This window comes from Rhinopithecus roxellana, chromosome 3 (assembly GCF_007565055.1).
Source record: "Rhinopithecus roxellana isolate Shanxi Qingling chromosome 3, ASM756505v1, whole genome shotgun sequence".
Taxonomy (NCBI): Eukaryota; Metazoa; Chordata; class Mammalia; order Primates; family Cercopithecidae; genus Rhinopithecus; species Rhinopithecus roxellana.
The window spans coordinates 91,896,934-91,912,401 of record NC_044551.1 but is presented as its reverse complement, the minus strand read 5'-3'; positions in this window follow the sequence as shown (position 1 = coordinate 91,912,401).

Sequence of the window (15,468 nt, the reverse complement as noted above, 5' to 3'; positions counted from 1 at the left end):
AATGGCAACTTTAGCTTTTTTCCCCATGTATATAATTTTAAATTTTCTCATAGCCCCATGAAAAAAAAGAAAGAGACGTAAGTGAAGTTAATTTTAATAATACACGTTAGCCCAGTTTATCACAAATGTTCCATCAGCTTGTAATTAATATAACGAATCATGAGTGAGATATTTTGTGTTTGTTTTTTTGTCCTCTATCTTTGACATCTGGTGTGTATTTTCTGCTTACACATATCTCAGTTTGGATACTAACTTCATCAGAAGTGCTTGATTTGGCCAGGCACAGTGGCTCATGCCTGTAATTCCAGCACTTTGGGAGTCTGAGGCGGGTGGATCACTTGAGGTCAGGAGTTCAAGATCAGCCTGGCCAACATGGTGAAACCCTGTCTCCAATAAAAATGCAAAAATTAGCGAGGCATGGTGGTGGGCACCTGTAATCCCAGGTAAACCTGTAATCCTATTTGGGAGGCTGAGGCAGGAGAATCGCTTAAACCCAGAGGTGGAGGTTGCAATGAGCTGAGATGGTGCCATTGCACTCCAGCCTGGGCCACAGAACAAGACCCTGCCTCAAAAAAAAAAAAAAAAAAAAAAAAAAGTACTTGATTTGTGTTTAGATTTCACAAAATTTATAGTTGAGAAAGTAGGTTTACATATTTAAGTTTTCTGATAACTGAGTCTAGCATCACAAGTCATTTCCTTTACAGTTCACCTCCCACATTGACAAAACTGGTTCATTTGTTTTAGAAGAATTGATTTGACTTTGAAGCAAAAGCGTATCCATTTCAAAACGACGTCAATCTAAATTAAGTGAACTTGTGATTAATATAACACGTTCACTTTGGTGTCACTTTTGTGTCACTGTCATTCTGGTGCTGACAGCACTGAGGTCAGAGGGTCTAGCACACACTGAACGGAGAACTCCAAGTGTGGTGGGATCAACAGAGCTTTCCACAATATTTTTTTCTTGTTGTGTTTTTCAGAAGAAGATTTTTGTTTGTTTGTTTGTTTGTTTGTTTTGAGACAGAGTCTTGCTCTGTCGCTCAGGTTGGAGTGGAGTGGTGCGATCTTGGCTCACTACAACCTCCACCTCCCAGGTTCAAGTGATTCTTCTGCCTCAGCCTCCCGAGTAGCTGGGATTACAGGTGCCCACCACCACGCCTGGCTAATTTTTGTATTTTTAGTAGAGACGGGGTTTCACTATGTTAGCCAGGCTGGTCTCAAGTGACCTCAAGTGATCCGCCCACCTCGGCCTCCCAAAGTGCTGGGATTACAGGCATGAGCCACGGCATCCGGTCCAGGAGGAGTATTTTACACTGCTTCAGTTTTCTTTTTTTTTTTTTTTTTTTTGAGACGGAGTCTCGCTCTGTCGCCCAGGCTGGAGTGCAGTGGCCGGATCTCAGCTCACTGCAAGCTCCGCCTCTCGGGTTCCCGCCATTCTCCTGCCTCAGCCTCCCGAGTAGCTGGGACTACAGGCGCCCGCCACCTTGCCCGGCTAGTTTTTTGTATTGTTAGTAGAGACGGGGTTTCACCGTGTTAGCCAGGATGGTCTCGATCTCCTGACCTCGTGATCCACCCGTCTCGGCCTCCCAAAGTGCTGGGATTACAGGCTTGAGCCACCGCGCCCGGCCCAGTTTTTTAATTTAAATGAATTAAAATGAAATGAAAAGTTGGCCTCCCCAGGTGCACTAACCCTGTTGCAAGGTCGTCACTGGCCGCACATGCCGGTCTACACTGGGCGAGGAAGATTCGCATCACATCCCAACGGCACCCTGTTGACTTTCCATTAATCCTGTTTGTCCACCTTGTGACAGCCCTGCAGCTGGTTGTGAAAGAAAATAGACTCTCAGGACCGAAAGTCACTATGCCAGAGGGAAGGTTCGGCCTGGGAACTGAGCAATACTGCCTTCCTTTCCTTCCCAGACAGACAGCTGCAATGTCACAACCCTGTGTTAGAGCCTCATCCATAAGCCAGGATCCCACAACCACGGAAGGCCACACATCTCCCCAGATGGCCTCCCTCCCAAAGCGCTCACCTGGAAATTCCTTGTGAGCAGCTAGAGCTTTCAGGCTATATCCACCCCCTCTAAACTAGCCCTGAAACGAGTTTTTTGGATCTCACCCTGACGATGTCAATTACCAGCTGATCCTCCCAGAGAGGACAAAGACCAGAAATCATCCCTGAGACAAATGCATAATTGACTTTTCCTCTGCTTCCTTTCTGACCTGTAAAGTGTAGATTTACTGAGACTCGGAGCCTCACAAGAATGCGAGCATCTGCCTCACTGTCTCCCTCCCCCGTCTTTTCCCTCCTGCTTGCCCTTGCCTTTTTAAATATTGCCGTTCCCCAAACCCCCTTTGGAAAAAGCACAGCTCACGGATGTTTCTGTGGCTTGTGGTTGTTTTCGTGGGTGTGTTCTCAACCTTGGCAAAATAAACCTCTATGGATTGACAGCTGCCTTGGTCACTTTTTGGTTAACATGGTCTTTCTCAATTACAGCCAGATAATTTATTTACTTGGCAAACTGCTCAAGCCTAGATCTGTGCCTCCACTTAGCCCCTCTCCATGTCCACAGACACCAAAAAGGCCATTTATTTTCCCTCCCATTCAGGCCTGGGCCCTGCAGGCAGCTCCCTCTATCAGGTGAGACCTTAGTTCTCCTTGGGTTCCACATTGGGGCTGTTTTCATCCCAGTGTCTGGCCAGCGTGGGCAAAGTCTTGTCAGTCCTGGGGCGCCAGCAACCTGCAAACTCAGTGCATTCTTATTCTGGAAGACCAAGCAAGAAGGATGCCTGCAGCCTCAGGATCACACACACCCCTTCTTCTGTAAAAAGGCAGCCAGTCCCCGCGGGGCTGGCCCCTCTGAGTCCCAGGGTGGGGGTGGCTTTTCAGGCCTTTAGGTGAGAGCAGCAGAAGTTATCAATGGTATTTGCATTTTAGAAAGATTAAAGTTGGGCCCCTCTGGAGAGGGAAGGAGCACAGCAGCAGGAAGCAGAGATGTGAGCCTGACTGATATGGTTTGGCTTTGTCCCCACTCAAATCTCGTCTTGAATTGTAGTTCCCATAGTCCCCACGTGTCATAGGAGGGACCTGGTGGGAGGTAATTGTATCATGGGGGCAGTTACCTCCCTTCTGTTCTCATGAAAGTGAGTGAGTTCTCACGAGATCTGATGGTTTTATAAGGGGCTTTCCCCCCAACTTCATTCTGCACTTCTCTTTGCTGCCGCCACGTGAAGAAGGACGTGCCTGCTTCCCTTTCCACCATGACTGTAAGTTTCCTGAGGCCTCCTCAGCCATGCTGAACTGTGAGTCAATTAAACTTCTTTTCTTTGTAAAACATACCCAGTATTGGATATGTCTTTAGTAGCAGCGTGAGAACAGAATAATACATTGACCGAGGCTGCAGAGTAGAGAGTTGCTGAGAGATGCAACTGCTTTTACTGCAGAGACTGAGAGGACACCAAGAAGCAAGACCCTGAGGTTGGCTCAGGGATGATTATCCAGCACGGAATCCTGAAGAGAAGTGGGCTGTGAGGAAAGATAATTTAATTTTGGTTCAGCCTGGAATATCAGTTGAGTTTTCTTGGGCTGTAAACAACAGAAAACCTGACTGACAATGGCTAAGAGAGTAACATGTAAGTATCTCTCCCACAGTCTTCCAGGGATCCAAGGTGGTTTGGGGGTTTCCTGGTGTCAGGACCCGGGGTTGGTGCCTGCATTCTCTGGGCCCCAGGGCCTTACAAATCCCAGCCACAGCAGGGGAAGGAAGGAGCTCTTTCCTGCAGCTCTGTTTTAGCGAGGGAGGGAAATCCCCCAGCTGTGTGCCCCCTCTGCCATGGGAGAGGCCGAGGACCTGGGCATCAGCTGAAGGGGAGAGTGTGAGGAAGACGAGGGTGGGAAGAGGAGGTTCAGGAGGGAAGAGCTGGATGTGTCCATATTCCATGTTTACCTTGTTGTGGATTTGGGCAACCTACTTCACTGACCCTCTGACTCAGTAAAAGCTATAAACTGAGTAAAATAACATAACTCTGCAGAGGCGTGTTGTTAGAGTAGGTAGTCAGGAAGATGTGAGCAGGGCAGGAGAGGTCTACCTCCCCAGGAATGTCAGGTGGCCATCAGGTGACGGTCAGGTGGTTGTCAAACTGACTCTCTCAAACAATACTTGGTCATAGCCAGCACCAGGGAAAGGCAGTCTCTCTACAGATAGAAACACCTGAGGCTGGTGATCAGCACCTTCCTGATAAGATCTCAGGATTTGGGCAAGCAGGCCCAAGCACGCACCCTAAGAGGCAAGATGGTGGACAGCCTGTTCCAAGGGAAGAGTTTGAGTCTTCCCTTGGAAGGGAAAAGAAATGCAAACTTCGGAACCATGCCAATGTATAAAACCCCAAGTCACGGACTGAGCAGGGCACTTGGCCCTCTTCCAAGTGTACTTTGCTTTCTGTCGTTCCTGCTCTAAAACTTTTCGATAAACTCTCACTCCTCCTTTAAAACTTGCCTCAGTCTATCCCTCTGCCTTATGCCCCTCAGCTGAATTCTTTTCTTCGAGGAGGCAAGGATTTGATTTGGTATAGACCCCTCAGATTCACACTGGTAACAGTAGGTGAAGTGTCATCAGCACGCCTCACCCTTGAATAAATGCTGGTGGACCCAGGGTGCTTCTCCCTGAATGCATATTAAGTGGCAACCACAGAGGGGGACGGCCAGAGGTGGGGAGCAGCCAGGGATACAGGAGCAACTCGAGGGCAGAGCTCCAGGAAAGCCACCAGAGGAGCTTCAAAAAGGAAGAGAAAATTTGTTTAAAAAAAAGAAAGGAAAGGGTTGTGTGTGTGAGAAAGAGGACTCCAACTCAGAGAGCACCCCAGGGATTTGCAGCACCAGGACACAGTGATTGCAGCATGGGTGGTTTCTATGAAGGGCGGGGTCCACAGACCATCACTGTGGGTGGAGGGGCCAGAAGGTGGAAGGCAGGAGAGGAAGGGGGGCTGACAACAGTGCCGCAGAGAAACGGAGTGGACAGGAAGGAGTGGCTCCAGGAGACACAGGTGAAGGGTTTTGTTTTCCTATGCTTTAGGTTTTTCTTTTTCTTTTTTTTTTTGTTGAGACAGGATCTGACTGTGTTGCCCAGGCTGGAGTGCAGTAGTCCAGTCACTGCTCACTGCGACCTCTGTCTCCCAGGCCCAAGCAAACCTCCCTCCTCAGCCTCCTGAGTAGCAGGGACGACAGGTAACTACCACCACACCTGGCAATTTTTTTTTTTTTTTTTTTTAAGAGACAGAGTCTCACTGTGTTGCCTAGGCTGGTCTCGAACTCCTGAACTCAAGTGATCCTCCTACCTCAGCCTCTCAAAGTGCTAGGATTACAGGTGTGAGCCACTGCACCCAGCTGGTTTTTGCTTTATAAGGTGAGATTCATGCTGGAAAGTGCTAACAGAGGAGGGGAGGCTGTGTGTGCAGGTAAGAGATTTACAGACAGGAGGAGCCTATTCTCAGGGTCTAAACCAGCAAAGAGCTGGATTCTTACCATGTTCCATGTCCCTTGCGTGTTGGCAGAGGACTTACATCATCATCCCCTCCAGGGAGCCCCCACGGATGGGGCAGCCACTGCCTTGAATAGTGCACTGTGCTGTGTGCTCAGAAGCAAGAGACTTGGAGGGTCTTGGCTTGGCATGTACATGCTCTAACCTGGAAATCATGCTGCTGCCACAGGGCACTGGTCTGCAGTAGTGTAGGGGTTAAGTGAAAACTTCCGTATCACCCTCTGAAAGTCACTGACAAGAGGCAGATTAAAAGGAAAAAAGGCATACAAATTTATTTGATCATAGTTTTAGGTGACATGGGAGCCATCAGAATGATGACCAAAAGATACAGGGGAAATTGTACTTTATTCATTGGTCAGTTGTTTTAGAGCCAGGCTGCAGTGAAGTGGTGTGATCATGGCTCACTGCAGCCTCCAACTCCTGGGCTCAAGCAATCCTCCAGCCTCAGCCTTTCAAGTTGCTGGGACTGCAAGTGTACGCCACCACACTGGCTTACGTTTTTTGTAGAGATGAGGTCTCATTGTGTTACCCAGATTGGTCTGGATTTCCTGGGCTCCAGTGATCCTCCCACCTCAGCCTCTCAAAGTGCTGGAATTACAGTCATGAAACTGTCCATTTTTATGCTTAGGTTCAATAAAGTGTGGGCAGCATGTGGAAAAACAATTGGAAAAAAAGGGTCTAATCTAATGCCAGGGGACTGAGTAGGAGCCCCAGCAAGGCCTGGTGAGACTCTTCTTGGCCTCTCAGGGCAGCATTTCTTCTTTCTGGTTATCAGACAGGACCCTCTCTGCAATGGGGGTCTTATGAATTACAGGCAAACAAGATAGGTCAGATAATTTCTTTATGGCCAGTTTTTACGGGCAAGTGGCAACGGGGTGGTTTTAGAGTAATACTTTCAGGTTTTGTGGCTGGCTTTGGGGGAAAGAGGTTCTGGTTTCTATGACCACCTAGGGGAAGAGGGATTCTAGTTTTCAGTTTCAGGGCAGAATGAAGGGCCAGAAACAGGAGGGAAGGAGGTCAGAGAGAGCTGCTTCTGAAGCCTTCATTTTGGGGTGTTGTATTCTGAGACCCTCACTAGTCACAGAACCCCATCCAACCACAAGGAATCTGGGCAGTGCAATCCTACTATAAGTCCAGAATGTGTCCTGAGGAGCACTAAAGACACTCGCAGATGCAGAAATGAGGAAACAAGCTCTGAGAGATGGAATCAATGGGACACTGGAATTGTCTTGGGCAGAAGGAGGGTACCCTTCCCTCTCCCCACCCCCACTGAGGCAAGACAGAAGCGTATGAGTTTCCGATCACTGCTGTGACAACTTTTCACAAACATAGCAACTTAAACCATGCAATGGCATGTGGAATCCTTTTTTTTTTTTTTTTTTTTTTTTGACAGTCTCCCTCTGTCACCCAGTGCAGTGGTGTGATCTCAGCTCACTGCAACCTCCACCTCCTGGGTTCAAGTGATGCTTCTGCCTCAGCCTCTGAGTAACTGGGATTACAGGCATGTGCCACCATGCCTGGAACATCTGTATATTTTGAGTGGAGATGGGGTTTTGCCATGTTGGCCAGGCTGGTTTTGAACTCCTGTCCTCAAGTGATCAACCTGCCTCGGCCTTCCAAAGTGCTGGGATTACAGGTGCGGGCCCCTACGCCTGGCCAAGGCCGCCATCTCGAGTCTCCTGCTGAGTCTTTCACCTTTATCCGTGAGCCCCTCTGGGCTTGTGTGACTACACGGGGCCCTCCCGGATCACTGCCCTCTTTTAAGGTCAGCTGATTGGCAACCTTAATGAAATCTGCAAACTCCCTTCTCACAGTATCTAGATCAGTGCCTGAAGGAATAACCAGATGGGCTCTTGGGAGCACAGCTTTAGAATTCTGCCTCTCACAGGAGGTGAGGAAGGATGAGCTGCTGCCAACGAAGTGGGGGCTGACGAGCTGAAAGTCCACACTGCCGGCTTCAGTTGTGTTTTTGCAGTAGGCGTCAAGATCATGTGATAAATAGACATCCTGCTAAGTGGACATTTTCAGCTGCTTATACTGAAAACTATATAAAGTTAAAAAGTTTATTTCCATAAGGGAGTGGTCCATTCAAATTATGCAGTGTCTCTTGGACTTGTCAATGACTAGGATTATGATGAGGATCAAATGTTTTGGTTTCAGGATTCTTTTACTTTTTTTTTTTTTTTTTTTTTGAGTCAGGGTCTCACTCTGTTGACTAGGCTGGAATGCAGTGGCAGTGTTAACAGTAGGTAGCTAGTCAGGCATAAGCAGGGCAGAAACAGCGGCCCCTAACCCTTTGCCACCTCAGGTGATGCCAGCTGACCTTCAGGTGATGGTCAGGCAGTTGTTAACTGTTACCCTAAAACAATAGTTGGTCACAGCTGGTGCCAGGCAAGGGCAGGCTCCCAATAGATAGAAAACACCTGAAACTGGTGATGAGCAGCTTCCCGACTGGATCTCAGGAGAGGGGCAGGTGGGCTCAAGCATGCGCATTAAGAGGCAAAATGGCGTCATCTAACTGGAATGCTAGACTGGTAAGGGAAGAAGGCCTCAAGTGAACATCTGTAGAACTCTAGTAAACACACCGCCCTGCTCCTCTCCCAAGTGCAGGCAGGCCACTGCGCATGCGACAGCCCTCGCCAGGGGCATAATCAGGGGAGAAGTTAACACAAGACCCTGGAAGTACGCCAACATATAAAACCGCAAATTTAAAGGCCCAGCCCTCATTGGCTCTCTCGTCGCCTGCTTGGTCCTCCTCCAAGTGCACTTTTCTTTCATTCCTGCTCTAAAGCTTATTTTTAGTTTTAGTTTTTGAGACGAAGTCTTGCTCTGTCACCCAGGCTGGGGTGTAGCGACGTGATCTTGGTTCACTGCAACCTCTGCCTCCTTGGTTCAAGCGATTCTCTTGCCTCAGCCTCCCAGTAGCTGGGATTACAGGCTCCTGCCACTACGCCCGGCTAATTTTTTTGCGTTTTTAGTAGAGACAGGGTTTCACCATGTTGGCCAGGCTGGTTTCAAACTCCTAATCTCAAGTGATCCGCCCACCTTGGCCTCCCAAAGTGCTGGTATTAAAGGTGTGAGCCACTGTGCCTGGCCTAAAGCTTTTTAACCAACCCTCACTCCTGCTTTAAAACTTGCCTTGGTCTCTCCTTCTGCATTATGTTCCTCAGTCGAATTCTTTCTTCTGAGGCGGCGAGAACTGAGGCTGTTGCAGACCCGTACAGATTCAACGCAAGTAACAGCATGGTCATAGCTCACTGCAGCCTCAAACCCCTGGGCTCAAGGGATCCTCCTGTCACAGCTTCCCAAGTAGGTAAGACTATAGGCACACATCCCCACGCCCTGCTAATTAAATTTTTTTTTTTGTAGAGTCTCACTTTGTTGCCCAGACTGGTCTCGAACTCCTAGGCTCAAGCAATACTCCTGCCTCAGCCTCCCAAAGTGCTGGGGTTACAGTCATGACCCACTGTGCCTAGCCACAGCATGTTCTGGAATATGAAGATCTGGCCACACAGATAGGTAGTTGGAAGAGTACTTCAACTGCCTTCCACAAAACTGGATATTCTTCAATATTACACCAAAACCCAGCAAGTGATAGACGAAATACACTTTCTTCTGTCACACTGGTCCATCTTGCATTTTGAAAAGGTCTTATACCTGTGCATGACACTGTAACATCATATGCATATTTGGCAAATACTGGTCTAGTGAGCAGATCTTCCAGTTGTTGACACATTTCATTATGCAATGTCAAAGATTCATCCTTTATTACTGAGAAAGGGTCTTGCTCTGTCGTTCAGGCTGGATTGCAGTGGTGTGATCATGGCTCACTGCACCCTCAACCTCCTGGGCTCAAAAGGATCCTCCCACTTTAGTCTTCCAAGTAGCTGGGACCACAGGAGCATGCCACCAGGCCCAGGTAACTTATTTTTGGTAGACACAGGGTCTATGTTGCGCAGGCTGGTCTCTAACTCCTGGGCTAGAGTGATCCTCTTACCTCAGCCTCCCGAAGTGCTGGGATTACAGGTGTGAGCCACTGTGCCTGGCCAAAAAAATGATTTTCTTTTTGAAAGTGTATGGTGCCGCTGCCTGACTCACAGAAAGCTGTGGTTTTAATGGTCATTGCTTTTGCACCATCAGTGCAAATGTCAACACAGTGAAAAAGGCAATAAGTTTAGCGTAGGAAAATACATCTGACCTCGTGGGCCCCTTGAAAGGGCCCTGGACCCCGAGGCATCCATGGAGCAGACTTTGAAAACCAGTTTTGGGGGGCGGAGCAAGATGGCCGAATAGGAACAGCTCCAGTCTCCAACTCCCAGCGCGAGCGACACAGAAGACCGGTGATTTCTGCATCTTCAACTGAGGTACTGGGGTCATCTCACTAGGGAGTGCCGGACAATCGGTGCTGGTCAGTTGCTGCAGCCTGACCAGCGAGAGCTGAAGCAGGGCGAGGCATCGCCTCACCTGGGAAGTGCAAGGGAGAAGGGTATCCCTTTTCCTAGCCAGGGGAACTGAGACACACAACACCTGGAAAATCGGGTAACTCCCACCCCAATACCGTGCTCTAAGCAAACGGGCACACCAGAAGAATATATCCCTCACCTGGCCGGGAGGGTCCCACGCCCACGGAGCCTCCCTCATTGTTAACACAGCAGTCTGCGGCGATCTAACCGCAAGGCAGCAGCGAGGCTGGGGGAGGGGCGCCCGCCATTGCTGAGGCTTAAGTAGTTAAACAAAGCCGCTGGGAAGCTTGAACTGGGTGGAGCTCACAGCAGCTCAAGGAAACCTGCCTTTCTCTATAGACTCCACCTCTGGGGGCAGGGCTTAGCTAAAAAAACAACAGGGGGAAGCAACAGAGGCAGAGATGAAAACCATGACACGAGAAATACGTGACAAATGCACAAGCTTCAGTAAACGACTCGATCAACTGGAAGAAAGAGTATCAGCGATTGAGGATCAAATGAATAAAATGAAGCGAGAAGAGAAACCAAAAGAAAAAAGAAGAAAAAGAAATGAACAAAGCCTACAAGCAGTATGGGATTATGTAAAAAGACCAAATCTACGTCTGATTGGGGTGCCTGAAAGTGAGGGGGAAAATGGAACCAAGCTGGAAAACACTCTTCAGGATATCATCCAGGAGAACTTCCCCAACCTAGTAGGGCAGGCCAACATTCAAACTCAGGAAATACAGAGAACGCCACAAAGATACTCCTCGAGAAGAGCAACTCCAAGACACATAATTACCAGATTCACCAAAGTTGAAATGAAGGAAAAAATCTTAAGGGCAGCCAGAGAGAAAGGTTGGGTTACCCACAAAGGGAAGCCCATCAGACTAACAGCACATCTCTCGGCAGAAACTCTACAAGCCAGAAGAGAGTGGGGGCCAATATTCAACGTTCTTAAAGAAAAGAATTTTCAACCCAGAATTTCATATCCAGCCAAACTAAGTTTCATAAGTGAAGGAGAAATAAAATCCTTTACAGATAAGCAAATGCTTAGAGATTTTGTCACCACCAGGCCTGCCTTACAAGAGACCCTGAAGGAAGCCCTAAACATGGAAAGGAACAACCGGTACCAGCCATTGCAAAAACATGCCAAAATGTAAAGACCATCGAGGCTAGGAAGAAACTGCATCAACTAACCAGCAAAATAACCAGTTAATATCATAATGGCAGGATCAAGTTCACACATAACAATATTAACCTTAAATGTAAATGGACTAAATGCTCCAATTAAAAGACACAGACTGGCAAACTGGATAAAAAGTCAAGACCCATCAGTCTGCTGTATTCAGGAGACCCATCTCACATGCAGAGACATACATAGGCTCAAAATAAAGGGATGGAGGAAGATCTACCAAGCAAATGGAGAACAAAAAAAAGCAGGGGTTGCAATCCTAGTCTCTGATAAAACAGACTTTAAACCATCAAAGATCAAAAGAGACAAAGAAGGCCATTACATAATGGTAAAGGGATCAATTCAACAGGAAGAGCTAACTATCCTAAATATATATGCACCCAATACAGGAGCACCCAGATTCATAAAGCAAGTCCTTAGAGACTTAACAAAGAGACTTAGACTCCCATACAATAATAATGGGAGACTTAAACACTCCACTGTCAACATTAGACAGATTGAGACAGAAAGTTAACAAGGATATCCAGGAATTGAACTCATCTCTGCACCAAGCGGACCTAATAGACATCTATAGAACTCTCCACCCCAAATCAACAGAATATACATTCTTCTCAGCACCACATCGCACTTATTCCAAAATTGACCACATAATTGGAAGGAAAGCACTCCTCAGCAAATGTACAAGAACAGAAATTATAACAAACTGTCTCTCAGACCACAGTGCAATCAAACTAGAACTCAGGACTAAGAAACTCAATCAAAACCGCTCAACTACATGGAAACTGAACAACCTGCTCCTGAATGACTACTGGGTACATAATGAAATGAAGGCAGAAATAAAGATATTCTTTGAAACCAATGAGAACAAAGATACAACATACCAGAATCTCTGGGACACATTTAAAGCAGTGTGTAGAGGAAAATTTATAGCACTAAATGCCCACAAGAGAAAGTAGGAAAGATCTAAAATTGACACTCTAACATCACAATTAAAAGAACTAGAGAGGCAAGAGCAAACACATTCAAAAGCTAGCAGAAGGCAAGAAATAACTAAGATCAGAGCCGAACTGAAGGAGATAGAGACACAAAAAACCCTCCAAAAAATCAATGAATCCAGGAGTTGGTTTTTTGAAAAGATCAACAAAATTGACAGACCGCTAGCAAGACTAATAAAGAACAAAAGAGAGAGGAATCAAATAGATGCAATAAAAAATGATAAAGGGGATATCACCACCGACCCCACAGAAATACAAACTACCATCAGAGAATACTATAAACGCCTCTACACAAATCAACTAGAAAATCTAGAAGAAATGGATAATTTCCTGGACACTTACACTCTCCCAAGACTAAACCAGGAAGAAGTTGAATCCCTGATTAGACCAATAGCAGGCTCTGAAATTGAGGCAACAATTAATAGCCTACCCACCAAAAAAAGTCCAGGACCAGATGGATTCACAGCTGAATTCTACCAGAGGTACAAGGAGGAGCTGGTACCATTCCTTCTGAAACTATTCCAATCAATAGAAAAAGAGGGAATCCTCCCTAACTCATTTTATGAGGCCAACATCATCCTGATACCAAAGCCTGGCAGAGACACAACAAAAAAAGAGAATTTTAGACCAATATCCCTGACGAACATTGATGCAAAAATCCTCAATAAAATACTGGCAAACCGGATTCAGCAGCACATCCAAAAGCTTATCCACCATGATCAAGTGGGCTTCATCCCTGGGACGCAAGGCTGGTTCAACATTAGCAAATCAATAAACATAATCCAGCATATAAACAGAACCAAAGTCAAGAACCACATGATTATCTCAATAGATGCAGAAAAGGCTTTTGACAAAATTCAACAGCCCTTCATGCTAAAAACGCTCAATAAATTTGGTATTGATGGAACGTACCTCAAAATAATAAGAGCTATTTATGACAAACCCACAGCTAATATCATACTGAATGGGCAAAAACTGGAAAAATTCCCTTTGAAAACTGGTACAAGACAGGGATGCCCTCTCTCACCACTCCTATTCAACATAGTGTTGGAAGTTCTGGCTAGGGCAATCAGGCAAGAGAAAGAAATCAAGGGCATTCAGTTAGGAAAAGAAGAAGTCAAAGTGTCCCTGTTTGCAGATGACATGATTGTATATTTAGAAAACCCCATCGTCTCAGCCCAAAATCTCCTTAAGCTGATAAGCAACTTCAGCAAAGTCTCAGGATACAAAATTAATGTGCAAAAATCACAAGCATTCTTATACACCAGTAACAGACAAACAGAGAGCCAAATCATGAATGAACTTCCATTCACAATTGCTTCAAAGAGAATAAAATACCTAGGAATCCAACTTACAAGGGATGTAAAGGACCTCTTCCAGGAGAACTACAAACCACTGCTCAGTGAAATAAAAGAGGACACAAACAAATGGAAGAACATACCATGCTCATGGATAGGAAGAATCAATATCGTGAAAATGGCCATACTGCCCAAGGTTATTTATAGATTCAATGCCATCCCCATCAAGCTACCAATGAGTTTCTTCACAGAATTGGAAAAAACTGCTTTAAAGTTCATATGGAACCAAAAAAGAGCCCACATTGCCAAGGCAATCCTAAGTCAAAAGGACAAAGCTGGAGGCGTCACGCTACCTGACTTCAAACTATACTACAAGGCTACAGTCACCAAAACAGCATGGTACTGGTACCAAAACAGAGCTATAGACCAATGGAACAGAACAGAGTCCTCAGAAATAATACCACACATCTACAGCCATCTGATCTTTGACAAACCTGAGAGACACAAGAAATGGGGAAAGGATTCCCTATTTAATAAATGGTGCTGGGAAAATTGGCTAGCCATAAGTAGGAAGCTGAAACTGGATCCTTTCCTTACTCCTTATACGAAGATTAATTCAAGATGGATTAGAGACTTAAATGTTAGACCTAATACCATAAAAACCCTAGAAGAAAATCTAGGTAGTACCATTCAGGACATAGGCATGGGCAAGGACTTCATGTCTAAAACACCAAAAGCAACGGCAACAAAAGCCAAAATTGACAAATGGGATCTCATTAAACTAAAGAGCTTCTGCACAGCAAAAGAAACTACCATCAGAGTCAACAGGCAACCTACAGAATGGGAGAAAATTTTTGCAATCTACTCATCTGACAAAGGGCTAATATCCAGAATCTACAAAGAACTCATACAAATCTACAAGAAAAAAACAACCCCATCAAAAAGTGGGGAAAGGACATGAACAGACATTTCTCAAAAGAAGACATTCATACAGCCAACACACATGAAAAAATGCTCATCATCACTCGCCATCAGAGAAATGCAAATCAAAACCACAATGAGATACCATCTCACACCAGCTAGAATGGCAATCATTAAAAAATCAGGAAACAACAGGTGTTGGAGAGGATGTGGAGAAATAGGAACACTTTTACACTGTTGGTGGGATTGTAAACTAGTTCAACCATTATGGAAAACAGTATGGCAATTCCTCAAGGATCTAGAACTAGATGTACCATATGACCCAGCCATCCCACTATTGGGTATATACCCAAAGGATTATAAATTATTCTACTACAAAGACACATGCACACGTATGTTTACTGCGGCACTATTCACAATAGCAAAGACTTGGAATCAACCCAAATGTCCATCTGTGACAGACTGGATTAAGAAAATGTGGCACATATACACCATGGAATACTATGCAGCCATAAAAAAGGATGAGTTTGCATCCTTTGTAGGGACATGGATGCAGCTGGAAACCATCATTCTTAGCAAACTATCACAAGAAGAGAAAACCAAACACCGCATGTTCTCACTCATAGGTGGGAACTGAACAATGAGATCACTTGGACTCAGGAAGGGGAACATCACACACCAGGGCCTATCATGGGGAGGGGGGAGGGGGGAGGGATTGCATTGGGGAGTTATACATGATATAAATGATGAATTGATGGGTGCTGACGAGTTGATGGGTGCAGCACACCAACATGGCACAAATATACATATGTAACAAACCTGCACGTTATGCACATGTACCCTAGAACCTAAAGTACAATAAAAAAAGAAAAAAAAAAAAAAAAGAAAACCAGTTTTAATGTACATAAACCGTTTAGAGCAGTGGTAAGGCACACACATTTACATCTTTACTACTTTGTCCTGTTTTCCCCACTTCTCCTGCCCTGCAACACTTTCTCGGGCATTTGCCTTTGGTCCCCACTTTTCTGTTGCTTTTAGAAGACCCCGTCCTGCCAAGGCTGCCTGCAAGAAACACCTAGA